The sequence below is a fragment of the Tenrec ecaudatus genome (genome assembly GCF_050624435.1).
Source record: "Tenrec ecaudatus isolate mTenEca1 chromosome 1 unlocalized genomic scaffold, mTenEca1.hap1 SUPER_1_unloc_15, whole genome shotgun sequence".
Classification (NCBI taxonomy): domain Eukaryota; kingdom Metazoa; phylum Chordata; class Mammalia; order Afrosoricida; family Tenrecidae; genus Tenrec; species Tenrec ecaudatus.
Window position 1 is genome coordinate 1,481,936 of NW_027457555.1, and position 17,612 is coordinate 1,499,547.

At 58.9% G+C, this 17,612-nt stretch overlaps 1 pseudogene; it reads right to left on the bottom strand.

Annotated features, from left to right (window-relative positions):
* Window positions 1-6,695: 6,695 nt before the first annotated feature.
* LOC142435790 (cytosolic phospholipase A2 beta-like) lies at window positions 6,696-16,763 on the bottom strand (annotated as a pseudogene).
* Between the last annotated feature and the right edge of the window lie 849 nt (window positions 16,764-17,612).

Here is a 17,612-nt window from a genome sequence, read left to right on the forward strand (position 1 = left end):
GCACGGGCCGCAGTTTCGTTGGGGGCACAGGCCCTGCTGGTCTTCTTGCTGACCGCCACTCTTAGAGCTCCCTGCCTCCCCTCCCCACACCCTCCTTTCTCGGGATCTGGTGTCTCAGTGCACTGAGCACCTGACAGGTCCTGCAACCGAAATCCTGGGGCTGGGTGGCCCCGGGGCCAGCCCTCTCCACACTGACTGTTGGAGGTGCTACAGGCAGACCCCCTGACAGGCAGCCCACTCGCTCCCTGAGCCGCCGTCCTCATGTGCTCAGGGCTCCCCATATTTTTGCCTTCCACCAAACATGCGTGTCCAGACCCTTTCCTCCCTCGGGCCCTGCCTGTGGCCCCCGGGCCTCATCAGGAACCTGCTGTGATCAGAGGAAACCATCTTCTAACCACCAAAGGGCCAGAAGGCACGAATGTACAGCGATGATAATAGGTAAAGGTCACAGTAAAGTCACAGAGGACAGGAAAGACAGGGGCGAGAGAATACAATACAGAGTCAGACATGTTTTATTAGGCATTCTCACTTCAGCTCCTCTTGATGGACCGCGTGGAACTGGGAGAAGTGGAACCTTTGCTATCTTGGGACGTGTATAGGGAGCCTGGAGACACACCTCTTCAGTAGTGACATGGGTCACAAGGTGGGTGATATCTATCGTAAGGCCCCTGTACTTGAGCTCACCAAGGTGAGGAAAGCTAATACCTGCATTGGGGGAAGCTACAAAGGGGGCTGGGTGTCACGGTGGGAAGAGAGGGCAAAAGGATCATATCTGCTTCTACACAAAGATACAATCAGCCATGTGCTCACGTTAAGGCAGCCTAGCTGTTAACGGAGAATCTGTGAGAATTATTTTTAAAGTAGGTTAATGTACTTGGACTTTACCTCTAACTTACCAAAGTAGAGGCTTTCCTACTGTGGAACACCAGCTTTCCAGATTCTCACTGTTATAAGTTAGGGAATAGAGTCTTCGTCCTATTTCCCTCCGTGTTAACGCCCCACAAATCCCCAAGCCACAGTCTTTGCTCAAAAGGAGGTGGCCCTGTTCTCAGGGAGAAAGTTGCTGGCCCTCCTTCCCGCTGTGCCCTCGACTTCCACAAGGCGGCGCTCGAGCTGTGGGGCCACATGCAGAAGGTGGTCCTGGTGGAGGGTGCTGTCCTTGGCCACGACCTGGCGTCTGTGGAGGTCCTGCAGCGCCAGCACCGCCTCTTGCAGGGAGGGCCCCAGTCCCTCCCCCCCCCTCCCCGTGAACCCCTCTTTGTATGCAATGGATGGATGAGGAGCCCTCGCCCCCAGCTGACCTCAGGCAGTACTGCAGCCTGCCCCTGCCCCCTCTGCGATGGGGGGTGACGATCCTGGGCTTGACCTAGGCTGGGGTACAGCCAGGATGGCCTGCAGAGTCCTGGGTGGAGAAGCATTCAGCCTGCTCTTTGCCAGCTGCAGAGGGAGCTGGTGGCTGTGGACGAGGTGGTGGTTCAGATGGGGATGGAGGCCATTCAGGTACACCCTGCGGTCCAGGAGGGCCTGGCCGGGCAGCTGGCTGAGGTGCAGGAGGCCTGGGCCACCTGAACATGAAGGCCTGGGAGCAGGGCCAGCAGCTGGAGTGGGCAGCCCATGGCCATGCTTTCCTCAGGCACTGCCAGGAACTGCTGTATGTGCCACCCCACCTGGATGGGGGCTCGCTCTGTCCCATGAGGGTTGGGGCACCCAGCTCTTCCCTGCCTCCTCCCTGTTCTACCCTCCTGGCCCTAAGACCTGTTCCCATGCCCTGTCCCCCACCCAGCACTCGGGCTCAAGAGAAGCAGGCACTAGTCTATATCCTCAGAAGGGCCAGCTGGGGCCAAGGAGACACTGGGGCAGGAGCTTTGCCTGAGAGCCCAGGCAGTGCGACCGGCGGGGTAGCAGCTGCTGGACACCAGCCACGTCATAGCCCCAGAGATGTGCGAGCTGAGGGCTAGGGCCAGGGTGGTGCGTGGCCAGAGCCCCCTTTCCTGCTTCTCCCTGCTCCACGGTAACCCAGTCCTGCCCCACCCAGGTGACACCCTGCGCCCCTCCCAACAGCCCTCTGCCCCCCAGGTCACAGCGTCTCCGGGAGCTGAACAGGCAGCTGCAGGAGCTCCGGACGACCTGGGCCCTTCACCAGGAGCACTGCCTGGTGAGCCAGGACCAGGAGGAGCTTCAGGGAATGCTGGGTCAGGCTGAGGTCTGGCTGGCCTCCTGAGAGGACCTCCTGCTAGACCCTGACTGTGGGGTGAGCAGGGATCCACCCCTTATAGGGCCACATGCCTGGCACAAGGACTTGGAAAGGTAGCTGGCGGCCCAGGAGGAGAAGCTCACCCAGCTCCAGATGTAGGTGAGGGTGTGGAGGGTGGGACTGAGGAGGGGTCGAGGGGCCTCAACCTGCGGTGGAGTCCCCAGAGCATTGATCCGCCCTGAGGGGCACCCCTTCGAGGAAACAGCCGCAGGGTCCTGTCCTCCGTGGGCAGTCTGGCTCTGTGGGGTCCATCACAGCTTCTTCTGCCCAACTGCTCCCTCCCCTCCTCCTACTGGTTTCCCCCTCTGAGAGCTGCCCCCAGAGCAAGCCCTGTGGGACACAGAGGGTCACTATGGGTGGAAACCAATCAATAATCTCATGGGTACAGAGCACACTCTGAGGAACACAGGGGAGGTGACACTAGCTACAGAGAATCTGAGTGGAGCGAGGGTTTGTAATCCTTGTGTAGGCTAGGGGCGGGGCTGATGGGGGGGGGTTGATACCACAGGATCCTGTGGGACTGAAAGTGAGGACCTGAGGGTGGATGGGCAGAGGAAGTGCCCCATCCTCTGAGGCAGGAAGGTGGTCAGCTAGGGTGAGCACGGAGGAAGATGAGCAGGGGCTCTGCAGTCACACAAATGTCACCTAAGAATCTCACTTTAGTATAAAATGTTTGTCTCCATTGCAAAGCCACCTCTAGCAACTAGGATCCCCTCTCTCCCCATCTGGAGCAGACGAGTGAAGAAAATCAAAAACTGAAGCAAAGCAGTCCACAGGACTAACGGACCACCAACACCACAGCCCTCCATACTTGTCCTGGAGACCAGGAGAGTTAGATGGTGGACAGCCACCGCCTCAAACTGCTCTGGTTGAGCTCAAACTGGCAACTTGCGCACAGCTTGAAAGCCAATGGAAGTTGACTTCATGAAGAGAGGGCATTACAAGTTTGACAGGGACTGCTGGAGCCCCGAACCAGGGCCCTTCAAATCCAAAACAGAGCCCAGCTCCGGGAATCACCCCTGCCCAAGCAACAGTCGAGCTGATAAAGTGAACGCATGGCACCTGTGAGGCACTTGCTTCCCAGAGCAAAGGGGAGCATTTGCCCTCAAAGTTCAGGAGGGAGGGAGGGGCCAGGGAGGAGGCAAGAAGAGTGCTGTGTTATATTATGAGGGCTGCAAACAAAATGTGTAGAAATTGTTAAACTGCTCTGCATGTTTCACTTAAAACAAAAACCCTCTATATGAAAATTCATATATATATATGTGCATTATATGTATATATATATATATATATATTAGTCAAACCCAAGGTCAGAAAAAGGCATGCCCCGGGCTTCTGCTCGTGGCAAGGTCAGTGGTCTGAAACCCATCAGAAAGACGCGGCTCGGCTGTCTGCTCCCGTAGTGACAGCCTCAGAGAGCCGCAGGGGCCGTCGTGTGCTGTCCTACAGGGCCTCCATGATAGAAATCGACTCGATGGCAATGATTTGAGTGCTTTGAAGGTCAGAAACTGTAGACAGTGATCTATAAATGTCCTTCTCTCCTGTAAGGTGTCTGTAACACAATCAAAGGAAAACAATCGGTCTGCTCCCCAGATCTTCAATGGGACAATTTCCAGGGAGCCTGGCCACACATTTCCAGGCTGTGCCTTCTCAGATCCGCTGGCACTGCTAGGAAGGTTGTGGGCCCTGCGGGGGTGGGGGACTCTCCAGCCTGCTCCCCAGCAATAGAGGCACTAGGCCAAGACTGGAAGAGCCCCGGCGGGGGGAGAGTGGGGAGGTTGAGGCAGTCACTGTGCCCTGCTTCTGACACTCTTCATGTGGCTGCTATGGTCACCCTTGACCTCAGGGAAGGCCAAGGGTCACCAGGGCAGAAAACACTTCCTTTTTATGGTGAGGGCCATATCGGGTCTCAACTCCACTGCTAATTAGCTGTGGTCTCTAGAAAGTAACCCAGCCTCTCGGTGCACCCAGTTTCCCCAGTGCTATCTGGAGTCCCCAGAAGGGCCAGGTACAGCGAGGCTGCTTGCAGCTGGGCCAGAACCAGCAGCTGCCCTCACCGTGCCCTGAAGCCAGAAGCCCAGAACTCAAAGGCTGAGCTTTGCTGAAGGTCGTCCAACAGGGCCTCTCAGCTTAAGTAAGCGGTCCCAAGCTCCAGGCTGCACAAGTTGTTCCCTGGAACACGTGGCCCAGGCCCCCAATGTGGGCACACAGAAAGCCAGTTCACCTCTCAGGACAGTGTTGGTGTGACTGGATGTGGACACGCCCGCATTGCCCACTCGGGGCTCCTGGAGCAGGGTCCCCATCTGTTCTGCACCTCCCGCACCAGACACTCACTGCCCTGGGACAAAGAAAAGCCTCACCCCCACCCGCCAGGGCAACCCATGGTCCCCGGGCAGCTTCTGGACCATGTCACTCCCTTCCCCAGACTTGACGGTTGCCCCACCCACGGGCTCAGCCCTCTGTACTCATGCCTTTCCATGTGTGCATGTGTGTGTGCGGGCGCACCTGTGATAGATGTTCACGTGTTTTTGGTAGATGCGTGTCCATCGGTGTGGTGTGTGTGTTAATCCAGGTGTGTTTATGGTATACATGCCTGTGGTATGTCCATCCATGTGTGTGTGTCTGTGTGGTGTGCGTCCATGGGCACACACACACATCTGCAGACCCGTGCGATCCTTCAGCTTCCTTCTGCTGGCTGGTCTGCGGAGAAGAGCAGGCCCTCTCGGAACGCCTTGCCTACTGGAGCAGCACGGGGTTAGGGCAGCCTCTCTTGGCATAGTCCCAGCAAGCTTGCCTGGACTTGGCCTCCTGCAACTGTGCCCTTTGGCCTGCCTTCTCCTCTTCCCTCTCCAAAACAACCTCGGCTCATGGGCAGCCTGCTACCTCCCCGTACCTTGCTGTCACAGTCCCCTGCAGCTCTCCCAAGGCACAGGCCCTGTCGCCCTCCAAGGGGAGAAGAGAATCTAGTCAGGGGTCAGAAGGTGGAGGCAGAGAAGGCAGGGCAGGGCAAGGCTCGCTCTCTCTCTCTTTCTCTCTCTCTCTCTCTCTCTCTCTCTCTCTCTCTCTCTCTCTCTCTCTCTCTCACATGTTCAAGCAGGAGCCCATATTCCCCCCTACTCCCACCCCCCAGAATGTGCAGCACCCCTGAGCCCACCACCCTCCACCAGTGGAGATATCCTGGGGCACCATCTCTGCTGTAATTGCCCACCTCCACACACTCTCCCATGGGGTCCAGTTCATGAATGGGATGAATGGCTGGGGTGAAGCCTCATCCTGGACACAGGGGTACTGAGCAGTCACTCCTGCCCTGACTCTCACTCTGTGCCCAACCTGGGAGTCACTCAGCCATGCATTGGGGGGAAGGGGAAGGGGAGTGTCATGAGAATCCACGTGGTTACCAATGCTAGAGGAACGTGGGGTATTGTCAGGGAGGTGGTGGTGGGGCAGGTGTGACCCAGGGACCCAACATTCATTCACTGGGCCTCGCTGCTCCTCCACAGGGGTGGGTGGGGCCAGAAGTGACCCTGGGGCTGTAGGTGAGTGGGTGGGCCCAGAAGTGACCCTGGGGCTGTAGGTGAGGATGTGCTCCATCCAGGTCACCACATGGAACCAGCCACAGACTGCCCATGCAGGCTCGCCACAGTCTAGCCAGGCCACCACGCAGCACCCTGGGAACGGGCAGCTCCTGGTAAGAGGCAGCCCTTCCGAGGTCACACCTTCCTAGGCTCTTCCTCAAGGTGCTCTGACCCCCACCCGGCAAAGAGGGCAGCTACTGGCTGGGAGGGTGGGGCATGGGTGCCCGAAGCAGACACCTCCTACGGGGCATCCGGCTGGGAAAGGGTGGCACAGCACCAAGAGGCTAGCAACTCTTTGCGGGGCCAGGGAGATGTGTTCTTGTCTTGTTTCCTAAACTGGTCTTTGATGGTGGTACCAAAGGTCTCCCCATTCGTAGCAGCAATGACATCCTCAGACCGTTGGTGGGACGAGTCCTGTAATGTGTGCAGCCCCCGAGTCCCTGCATACAGCATTCAGAGCAGCAGGGCGGGGGAGCCTGGGACCCTCCCCCCAGTGCCAGCACTCTACACCGGGCCCAGCCACCTCGAACCCCAACCCCACCCCATTTGCACCCCGGCTGCCACAGCACCTCTGCACCCCACCTCTCCCGGTGCTTGGAGAAGAGGCCCACTGTGCCCTGCTCCAGGGGCCCAGGGCCCAGGACCAGAGCAGCTGCTGAGCTGTGGCAAGCCCGTAGTCACAGCTTCAGTTCACAGTGCAGATGGCCCTCTGTGAGGTGCTGGCAGCTCCTGCCCCATCTGGGGTACCAGGGCATACACCCAAGGCTAGGAAGGGTGCTGCTGGGGCCAACCAGGCCCTCCGAGGCCCCAGAACACTGGGGGATGGCTCTCTGAGGCTGAGGCATGGCGTCACTCGGGGCGGGCTGTCAGCGCTGCCTCCTCTTCCGCAGGGCCTCACGCAGGGCAGCCGGCAGCGGCTCCTGGTTGTTGCAGATGTTGTAGTGGGCCAGGCCCAGAAGCTTGTCCAAGTCCTCTTGGCTATAGGTCACTTTCTAGTAGTGGTAGGGGGAATCAGATGGAGACAGGTTCACCCGGCCGGCCTCCTGCTCCTCGGGTGTCCTAGGGACCCCTGTGCAGAGAGCACATCGTGGGCATGGAGGGGCAGGGTGCTGGGGTGGAGGGCGGGTCTGCTGGGTCGGGGAGGCTGGGACACCAGGAAGGGGGTGGTGGCAAGCTGGCTCACCAGGGGCTGAGTGGTCCCGGAAGGAGTCGTTGACCAGGGGGAAGTGCAGAATGACTGGGGCCTCAGGCCGGCCGGGATCAGAGAACTTGTGGCACTCCCGAGGCTGGCGCTCCTCATCAAGGCTGGGAGAGATGGGCAGGAATGGGATGCCCTGCTCTTGGCACATGCGGCCCACCAGCTGCAGCTACTGCAGGGGAACAGAGGGCAGGAGAGGGCTAGCCTTGGGCTCCATTGGTCCTGGAAACTGACGTCACATAGGACCAAGCATCAGTCGGAGTGGACAGCCGTGCCGCAGCCCCTCAGAGCTCCACCAAACGGACTGTAGCCATCGCTGAGGCCAGCCATGAAGGGCACACACCTCTCACTAAATTAACACAGAAACTAAACGCTGGGGTGTCGACGGCCTGCAACAAGCCGGGGTGCAGGTGCAGCCAACCAGATTCACCATCACATCCTCTCCCCATTGCGGAGAAAGCCCCCTGATGGAGCGTGAATGAAACCCCAGTTCTTTTCACAGGGAGCGCTGGTGGTGAAGCAGTTATGTGCTGGGCGAGGTTCTGCAGGGTCAGCACTGGGAAACCACCCGCTGCTCCATGGAGAGAGGGCCGAGCACCACGTTCCTGAACTTTTGCCTCCACGTTGGTAGCCACAGACTCTCCCTTAACAGCCATGCTGCCTTCAAGTGAGCACATGGCAGGTCTGATCTCCCTACAGAGGCAGACATCCTCTGGCTCTCTCTTCCTGCTGTCGCCCAGCCCCCCTCTCATCTTCCCCCAATGCAGCTGTTAGGCTTCCTCACTTGTGAGCTCAGCGTTACTGTCGATCCCACCCACCTTGTGGCGTATGTAACTACTGAATATGCATGTCTTAAGGCTACCTGTAACTACCCCAAGATAATACAGATGCTCTCTCTTCCCCCAATTCCACGTGGTCCATCAAGAGGAGCTGAGGTGAGCATGCTATCATAAAACGTGCCTGACTCCTTTATTGTACTCTCGCTCCCCTATCTCTCCTAGCCTCTATGACTTTACTAGACCTTTACTATTTTATCGCCGTACAATTGTGCCTACTGACCCATTGGTTGTTAGAGGCTGATTTCCTGTGACAAACTGCTCCGTGGGCATTTTTACTCCCGTAAGCAGTTTGATCTCGGAAACACACCAAGGGGGACCCGGTGAGTCAGCATGGACTCCATGGTGGGGATCCTGGTTTGGTTGTTTTGACATGGTGTGGTGGTTAGATATTATGTCCACTTGGACCTGCGTGACAATGCAGGGGTGGAGTCCCACCTGTCACTCAGGTGGAAGCCTGGTGATCCCTCCTTGGAAGGAAGGGGAGATCCTATGAGCCTCTTCCTCCTCGCTGGGATTCTGTCTCCAGGGACGGCCCCATGGGGCCACCAGCCTGGAGAGCCGCCGACTTGGCCGTGTTCACGCCAGCCTGGGCATTATCTGCCTGCAGCTACACAGAGGCTGAGGAAGGTTCTGACTAGCATGGTCTTGAATCACACTGGGCTGGGATGCCTTGCTGATCTAAAATGACTTCTTGATCTAAAGCTCTTTCTTTCTACACAGAGGAGTGTTGCTGCTTTTGTTTCTCTGGACAGCTCAGTCCATAGCATGTGGGTCCCTGTCTCATAGGGTTGGGAGGAAGCCAGCAAAGGACACACTGTGAAGCCACCCTAGCATCCTCGGGTGCCACTCATCAGCTCCCCCACCTGAAAGGCGGCATTTAAGTTGTAGTCCAGCGACAGGATGAGGTCCACGTCCCGGGTGGGCTGCAGGAGGGGCGGGCAGCTGGTGTTGACAAAGTAGCCCATGTCCAGCAGGCACAGGCGGGGCTCCCCAGGGGTCAGCTGGTTAGGGAGTTCATCCAGTTTGGTGTCTGGAGAGGTGAGCGGGATGGGAGGGCAGCCTTGAGCACGGGTGCTGAGGACACCACGCTTGCTCCCCTGGTCAGTGGCAGTCACTGGCTGCTCCTGGAAAAAGACTCCGCCCTCAGGCCCCACCCACCTGGCCCCAGCCCTGAGGCAACCTCCAGCCCCAGCTGAAGGAGAAGGCAGGAAACTCTACTCCCCACATCCCGTGGGCCACACATGGAAGGCCTGGAGCCAAGGGGTGAGGTGAGGGGCCTGGAGCCAAGGCCCACAGCTCTGGGAAGACATCAGGGGGCTGGACCCCGGTGGGAGAAGCTACCTTTCCAGGAGGAGAAGTGAGGGTGCTGGAAATAGTCTTTGTGGAACTGGAGACCACGCAGAAAGTTGTGGGTGGCCTGGGCAAGCGGGCGCCACGTCAGAAGGCCAGAGAACAACTCCCTGATCCTCCCAGCCAGTCTGGGTGGCACTTCCATCTTCAGCACTGGGACCTGCTCCTTGTCTGCACAGCCAGGGAGTGGGGCGTGGGTGCTAGCCCAGTCTGAGTGCAGTGACCCCGGAGAGGGAAAGAGCTGAGACCAGTGCCCCCACCACCACACACACACAGAGTTGGGAGTCACATGCCCACACCCAGCACCAGCCCCGGAGCCTGGGCACCTACCCAAGCTGGTCAGGGTCTGAGCCTAGCGATCCCAGAACGGACTGGGCTCCAAGGACCAGTATAAGCTGTCTTGGAGGCTGGCTGCATATAGGTTGGTCCAGATGCCTGGGAGCGCAGACACAAGGGGACGAGAGCCACCATTACTGTCACAGCCTGACCCTTCCCTGCTGCCCGCCTCAGTGATGGGGCTCCCCCAGAAACATCCTCCCCTCCCCCATTCTCTCTCCAAGACGCCCTCACCTTCCAGGAAGCAGATGCGGGACTCAGGCATCCTCTTCATCAGCCGCCCCATGAAGAACTCGGAGCCGAAGAGCTCGGAGGGGATAAAGGCACCTTACTTGGAGAAACCGAGCTCGTAGGGGGAGAAATCACACCACTCTGCGGTGGGAAGGGACCGCTGTTGGCCACCACCCTCCTGCCCACCTGAACCCACGCAGGGCAGCCACAAAGGACGGGGCGACTCCCCTCCAGTCCAAGTGACTCTGGGGTCATGGGTGTCTGGATTCACTCGGGTCCCGGACCAGAGTGTAAGGAGAAGGGCATGAAAAACTGCCTCCCCACACCATCCCAACCACCCCTTCCCCCACCCCTGGCTGCCCGGGGCCTCAACCAGCTGCCTCGACCTGCCTCCAAATTCAAAGGTGGACAGGCCGTGCCCCTTAGTGTTGAGGGCATAGTACATGGGGAGAGGTTTCTGGCCGTGCCTCAGAGCCTGTCGCTGCTCCGAGAGCTTGTGGACATCAGGCTGTAGGGAGATACCTCCGTGTAAACCCATTGCTGCCTGGTCTCTGGAGATCTCCCCTCGCCCTGCTACCCAGCAGGGCTGCCTGCAGGTCCAGGCCCGTCCCCGTGGGCCGCCCTTCTGTACCCCATCATGTCGCATGGCCTCATTGATGAGGGCCCAGAGGTTGGTGAAGCAGGCCGGGTGTCCCAGGCGAGCGCGCTCCTCCAGCTCCTGGTAGTACCATTGCAGCTGGCTGGGAGCCAACACGCCCAGTTTATTCTTGGTCACCTGCGTCTTCAGCAGTACTGTGGCGCCCCCCAGGTCCTTCCGCGACCACTCTGGATCCTTGTAGAGGTTTTCTAAGGTCCTAGGCAAAGCCAGAGGTCGGGGGCAGACAGGTTCCTCTAAGAGTCCCCCGAGACCTCACACCCCTTCGGACCTTCTCTCCCAGGGCAGCAGCCCGCAGGTCCCTTCCAGCTCCATGGAGACAGCCGAAGCCCATGGGGCACCTTGGGCATATCGCACCTGCCACCTGCCTCCTCGCAGACCTTCCAATCTAGTCATGGAGGCCAAGGGGGCACTGGAGAAGCCTTACCACAGGCACCCCTGCCTCTGCCCACTCACCCCCAGATCCCACACTCAGCCTGCTCACCAAGTGGAGCCCGAGGCCCCTGTGATGTAGAAGACGCAGTCCAAGAGGCCCAGCTCCCTGAGGCCGGTCAGCTGCCCATACAGGGAAGTCATTGCCCGGACCCCTCCACCAGTAGCCATGATTGCCACCACTGGGACCTGGAAGGGCAGAGTACAGCTGGGTTCAAGGGAGGCCCTACGGGGACTTCCAGTTGGTGGAGGGAAGGTCAGGGTGCGCCGGGCAGTAAAAACCACAGGAGGAGAACACAGCAAGTCAAGTGGCCACTCAGTCCCCTGCCCCTGGCCCCACCACCAAGTTAGCGTATGTCAGAGTCTGGTGGGGACCCATGGAGCGGGTCTGAGTCAGAGCAGCTGAGGAGAGTCATGTCAGGATAACCTCCTTCAGCAGGGTGGGTCCTTTCGGGTTTTGAAAACTCCAGGGAGCGTACAGGCCACAGGCCTTATCTCCCCATCCCCAGCCTGGGGAGTACGGCGGTCACTTTTTAAAAGACGCAGGCTCACCTCAAAACCCCCAAATCAGCGTCCCTCTCCCCTTGCAAGGAGCTCATTTCTTTAGGAGCCAGCCCAACCAGCAGAAAGGCCTGGCCAGATGTCCACCGAGTTGTTTGAGAGGCCCAGTCTTAAAATCAGCTCCAGGCCAAGGGCCAACGCCCAGAGAAGGGTAGCTACCCCTGGTGGTGCCCGTGGTTCTGACACTGCTCAGCCGCATCGGGCCCAAGATAACATCAAGAAAGCTCCGGGAAGTACAAGGGGGGTAGGTGGGCAGACGAGAGGCAAACACAAGTCTGCCTTACAACCAACCCTGGTCGGGCAATGGAAGTGTGGAGGCCCACTCAGCTCAACACTCGGCCTGAGACCCCCACACTCCTGCGAAGCCTGACAGACCTCGTCCTCCTCCAGGTCTCCCTCCAGCTGCAGGGCCTGCTACAGGGCCTTGGCCACCACCTGCTTCCTCCTGCTCAGGAAGGCCTGCTCCTTAGCACACAGCTCGAAGTCCAGGCGCACGGCCTGCTCCCATGGTCTGGGGGTGGGGTGGGGGGATGGACGGACAGTGAGGCAGTGCTCATCCTCGTCAGAAAAGAGGACACTGGCCCCATCTCCCTGCAAGATCCACGTCCATCTCTTCTCTCCCTTCAGCCTGCGTGCTGAAGCTTGGAGAGTGAGGTGGGGATGGTGGGCCCAGAGCCACACCAACACGCCCGGCATGACAGCAAGGCCAGCTGGCAGATGAGGGTGTTCCTGTGGCCAAAGGTGGCCCTGAGTCTCAGCTTCTCCCTCCCCTGCAACGCTGGACCAGGGCTACACTGGGAAGGGGGCACAGGGGCTGAGAAGGAACAAAGGTCTTTAAGTTGGGGCTGCTTATGCTCCTAGACACTGAGGGCCAGCAAAAGTTCTTGAAGGCCCAGCCACGTTGCTTCTACCCAAAAGGTTGCTTCCTTCTGGTCTTTGTGCTCCTCAAACCAGGCGTGTTACTCTCCTCAGCCCCCACTCTCTCCCACCCAGTGAGGCCACACGCAGACTACAAGGCTGAGGAAGGACCCTCTCTGCTCTGAGCACCTTCCCAAGACTGGGAGCTCCCTGCTGCAGCCACCCGCTTGCTCCCGGTCCTCCAGGCCACCCAGCTGCACGTAGCGCCCTCCCTCCCCCGGCTGCTCTCCCCCAGCCCAGCCTCTCACCTGTCTTCTTTTCTCAGCTCCACCTTCATCAGAGGCTCCTGCAAACCAGCAAAACACCACTCAGAAAGGCTGGCACCTCCACCCCAACTTCGGCCCTGGGATGCCCCAGTCATCTCCACAGGGATGCACCCCCACAGCCCAGACCAGGGGCTTGGCCCAAAAGAAAAGGGAGAGAAGGAGTCACCCCCTGCCCCCACCCCCGCACTGGCCTGAGGCCCTGTCCCACACCCACATCAAGGTCTCTTCCTCTGAGTGAAGAGTACCTGGGACGTAGGGAAGACCAGCCTCACGAGCTGGTCTGATGGCAGGGCTCTGAGTGGCACCTTCAGTTGCTCCTGGGGGGCATTCTGCAAGGGGACAAAAACTGTACACTTACCCGAGTCTCAGAGCAGGGGTACCACCCGGCCCTGTGGGCCTGAATTCCAGGGGGTCAGTGGGGGAGCACCCTACCTGCAGGTGGATACTCAGCTCCTGCTCCCAGCAGGTGGGGAAGTGGAAACGGAAGGAGTCGCTGCCTACGGTGGCCTCCTGAGATCCCTCGTAGGACCCGGGGACCACAAGCTGAACTTTTCCCTTTGACTCTGGAGAAAGGAACCGAGGTAGGGGTGGGAGGGGGTTCCCTGCCCGTGAGGTGTCTCCCGCCCCTGTGGCTGGCAGAGGCTGGGAGGAGTTACCCCCAGCCCAGCCCCCTCGGAGCAGGGTCATGGGAAAAGACCAGGTCTTGGTAAGCCCGGGCAGTTTCACCCCCAGCCCCTAGCCTTCGGAGGCTAAAGGTGGCTGGCAGCTTCTTCCAGGATGGGCAGCTGAGGAAGGGGGAAGACATAGGCTGAGGGCCAGGGCTGTCCTGGTGACCTGGGAGACTCACCCTTCTGGTCCCTGGCCTCCTCCAGCCGCACATGCAAGCGGGAAAGCTCACGGGCCTGTGTTGGGAAGAGAAGATTCATATGCCGCCCCTCCCACGCAAGGATACCTCACCACTCCCCATTCCCCTGCAGCCCGCGGTTCCTGCTCCTCAGTCCCATGTCCTCTGGAAATCATAGCCCCTCCCACTTTGCTCTTTCCTGGTCCAGACAGACTTGCAGCCAGGAGGGCAGGTGAGCAGATGGCCTGAGGGAGGGTGTGTCACTCACCACTACAATCCCAAAGCACTACTATGATCCCAAATCACTACTGTGATCCCAAATCACTACTATGATCCCAAATCACTACTATGATCATAAAGCACTACTATGATCCCAAAGCACTAATATGATCACAAAGCACTACTATGATCCCAAATCACTACTGTGATCCCAAATCACTACTATGATCCCAAATCACTACTATGATCATAAAGCACTACTATGATCACAAAGCACTACTATGATCCCAAAGCACTACTATGATCATAAAGCACTACTATGATCACAAATCACTACTATGATCCCAAAGCACTACTATGATCACAAAGCACTACTATGATCCCAAATCACTACTATGATCACAAAGCACTACTATGATCACAAAGCACTACTATGACCCCAAAGCACTACTATGATCCCAAATCACTACTATGATCCCAAATCACTACTATGATCACACAGCACTACTATGATCCCGAATCACTACTATGATCCCGAATTAGTACCATGATCCTAAGTCACCATTACCATCCCAAGTCACCACTATGATCCCGAATCACTACTATGATCCTGAATCAATCACTACAATGATCTGACTCACCACTAGGACACCGTTGCTGGTGAGCTGCTCTGCACAGTCTGTCCTGGGAAAAACCATGAGCGGGGGTCAGGTTCTTGCCCCCAAGGAAGCCTAGGCAGTCCTTCCAACCACAGAGGGTCCCCGGGGAAGGACACCAGCCCTGAGCGCACGAGGCTCTCTCCTTCCAGAAGGGACAGATTTGACCCAGAGTCCCTCTCCCTACCTTGCAACCCCCAACTCCCCTGACCCCCGCAACCCCCAACTCACACACTCCGCAGGCGGAATTCAACGTCAAACCGCTCCCCACCCTGAAAAACAAGTTATATAGGTAAGACGTGTGCATGTATGTGGGCATGCATGTGAGTGGTTGTGTGCATATGTGATTGCGTGTGCATGTGTATCCACATGGCTGTGCATGTGTGAGTGTGGCAGTGGTTGAGTGCGTGTGCTTGCGTGTGAGGGTACCTGTGTATGTGTGTGAGGCTGCATGTGGGTTGGAATGTGAGTGTGAGTGTGTGTGTCAGTGTGGGTATGTGCAGATTCCAACCCAGATGCCAGCCAGGGGTGCCAATGCGGGGAGGGCTGCTGTCCATAATGTGGCCCCGAGGAGGGGGCCGCTCCTCGGGAAGCAGGTCCTGGTTGACAAGGGCCTCGGGCACCAGGGAAACCTGACCTCATTGTCTGTAAACAAGTTCTTTGAAGTGGGGCATTTAAGCAGCATCCCTTTGGTGGTACCGAGGGTGGCCGCCCATGTGGAGTCTTGCCTGCAGGCTCAGCAAGAAGCTCTGGCGCCAGAACTCCCCAGGCAGCAGAGTGCCCACGTCAAACAGCACTGACAGCATGGCTTCGTCGCTGGTCAGCAGGTCCTGGTCAAAGACTTTCAGCTCAACCATGTTCTGGAAGGGGAGCAGCGGGACAGGGCCATGGGGTGGGGGGTGTGGTGGGGGTGACACTGGGGGTACGCAGGGCCGGGCTGAGGCAGGCCCACCTTGATCTGGCTGTGCACCCGGAAGTGGAAGCTCTGGTTCCAGACAGGGTTTCTGTAGTTGTTGACAGTGCACGTCTGGAGCCGGTGGTTGCAGGCCGTGGGCAGCCACAGGGTCACACAGAAGTCAGGGTGGGTCACTTGGAGGAGAAGAAATGAGGGCCAATTCTCCCCCAAGCCACGCAGAGTTCACCACCAGAGGGATCCCTGGGGACGCACCAAGCCCCACCCTCCATCACCAGCCCTTGCCCGTCACTCTTTGCAGGCCCTCCTCCCAGGACCTCGCAGGCCCAGCCCTCCTGCCACCTCCCAACGTCCCTGCCCTGCTCCAATTGCAACCTCAGTTCCCTTCTCCTCTCTCGGTCAACTCACCCACATCCCTGGCAGGCAGGCTGTGGGCCTGCAGCACATGAATGGTGTGCAGGCAGGTCCCGGGCAACTTGGCCTGCAGAGCAGTGGGGAGGGGACAAGCTTGCTGTGGGATGACATGACCAAAGGCCGCAGGCGAGGGAAGGGAGGTTGGGGCACCTGTGAGGGCTCACCCTGCACCAACAGGGCCAAGGCCACCCAGAACCCCGAGTCTAGAAGAGACAGGGCACGTTCATAGGAACTTACACAATGCCCATGACAGGTCTGTCCCAAGGGCTATCCATACATTAACTCAGCCGACTACTACGCTGCCTCACGGGGAGGCGGAGGCATGGAGAGGTGACCCAGCAACAGGCCGGAGACCCAGAGGCAGGATCGCTGTGCTCTCCGCTTCCCTCTCCTGGAACCAGCAGGCTCCCATCTTGCCACCTGTCTGCCCCAGCCCATACCCTCGCTTACAAAGCTCTGGGTGGGCATACAGAAGGGCATGGAGGGAGCGGCCTGCTAGGACTAAGCTCCTGCTTGCTCACTCGCTCCTCCCTGTGCATCCCACCCCTGGTCAGGGGGCAGTTCTGGAAGCCACCTCTGTGCTGGGGCAGGTGGGAGGTTACCAGGCCAGGCAGCCCATGGGCGCCAAGCCCTGCGCCCTCCAGGTTCTCCGAGGGCAGAGAAACAAAGGACCCCAGGACTCCATCCCAAACCACCCCGGGCTCTGGGCTGAAGCCATTCCAGGTGCGCTGGGGCCAGGGAGCGTGTGTCAGCACACCCTTTCACTGGCCTCCCAGCTGCCGTTGGAAGTCCCAGCTGCCTGTGCCCAGGGGTTCCTGGCAGAGGAAGAACCCGGGAAAGTCACCCATCTCATCAGTCTCAGGCCCCGACAGCCCAGGCAACTGACTCAGAGGGAGCAGGGGAGCAGCCAGGAGCCTCTCCCTGCCTAGAAGCTCTGTGGATCCCCAGCCCTGCCATGCCCCTACCCAAAGCTGGCAAACACGCCCCCTACAACAGAAGACCACCGCGGCCACAGCCCTCCAGAGAAAGCATTAGCCAGGACTCAGGTGGGGAGCAAGGGTCAGAGTGGGCTCCAGTGCCATGCCAGTCTTACCAGAGCCATGAGGCTGGGGGTCCCAGGCGGGCCGAGCAAAAGCAGTAGTAACCACTGGGCCGAGGACTGTGGGGTTTTAAGCCAAAATCCAAGTATGTCCCAACTGGCCTCCCTAGCCCCTCCCACCTGCATCTTCCACTCCGCCCAAGCCCCACACCCTGCCCAAGAAATGAGGCACCTCAGCCTATACTGGGGCTTCTGACACCCTCACATGGGCTCAAGGTCCCCCACCCCTGCTGGGTTCCTGGAAAACCCACTGCCCCCAGCAGACACCACCTGGGCCTGCCCAGCTGGGTCCTGCTTCCAGGACAGCTCACCAACCACCCGTGTGAGCAGGACAGGAAGGCATGGCTTGGAGGGGCCACAGGTCTGGGCAGCCGCCAGAGGTAGGGCAAGGGCAGAGTCCCCACCAACAAGGCTTGTAGAAACATCCAGGTACCAGTAGGACAGGAATGCCCAGTCTCCACTGAAGCAGACCCGGAGGAGGGGTGTATCCGGAGCCTATCATCACAGCAGGGGAGTGGTTGTTACTAAAAACAGCTCTTCAAAGCCAGGGCCTGGGCCACCTGGGTCCCCAGAGATGGCCAGGACTGGAGCTCCAGGTGGGCACCCAGGGGAAGGGGGCTCATCTCCCCTTTTGTGGGGGCAGCATGAGAAAGCCAGTTACTTCTGCAGAGGAGCAGCCCAGGGGTGGGGGTGGGGCAGTTTCTGTCCCCTGGTCCCTGTGCTGGTTAGGAGACACAGGCACGTCCCCAGGCAACCAACCCCATTGCAAAGTAAACCAGAGTCTCAGTCAATGAGCCCTGGCAGAGAGTTAAAACAGGGTTGGCCTGCCGGCCAGACCGGAGTACATGCTGT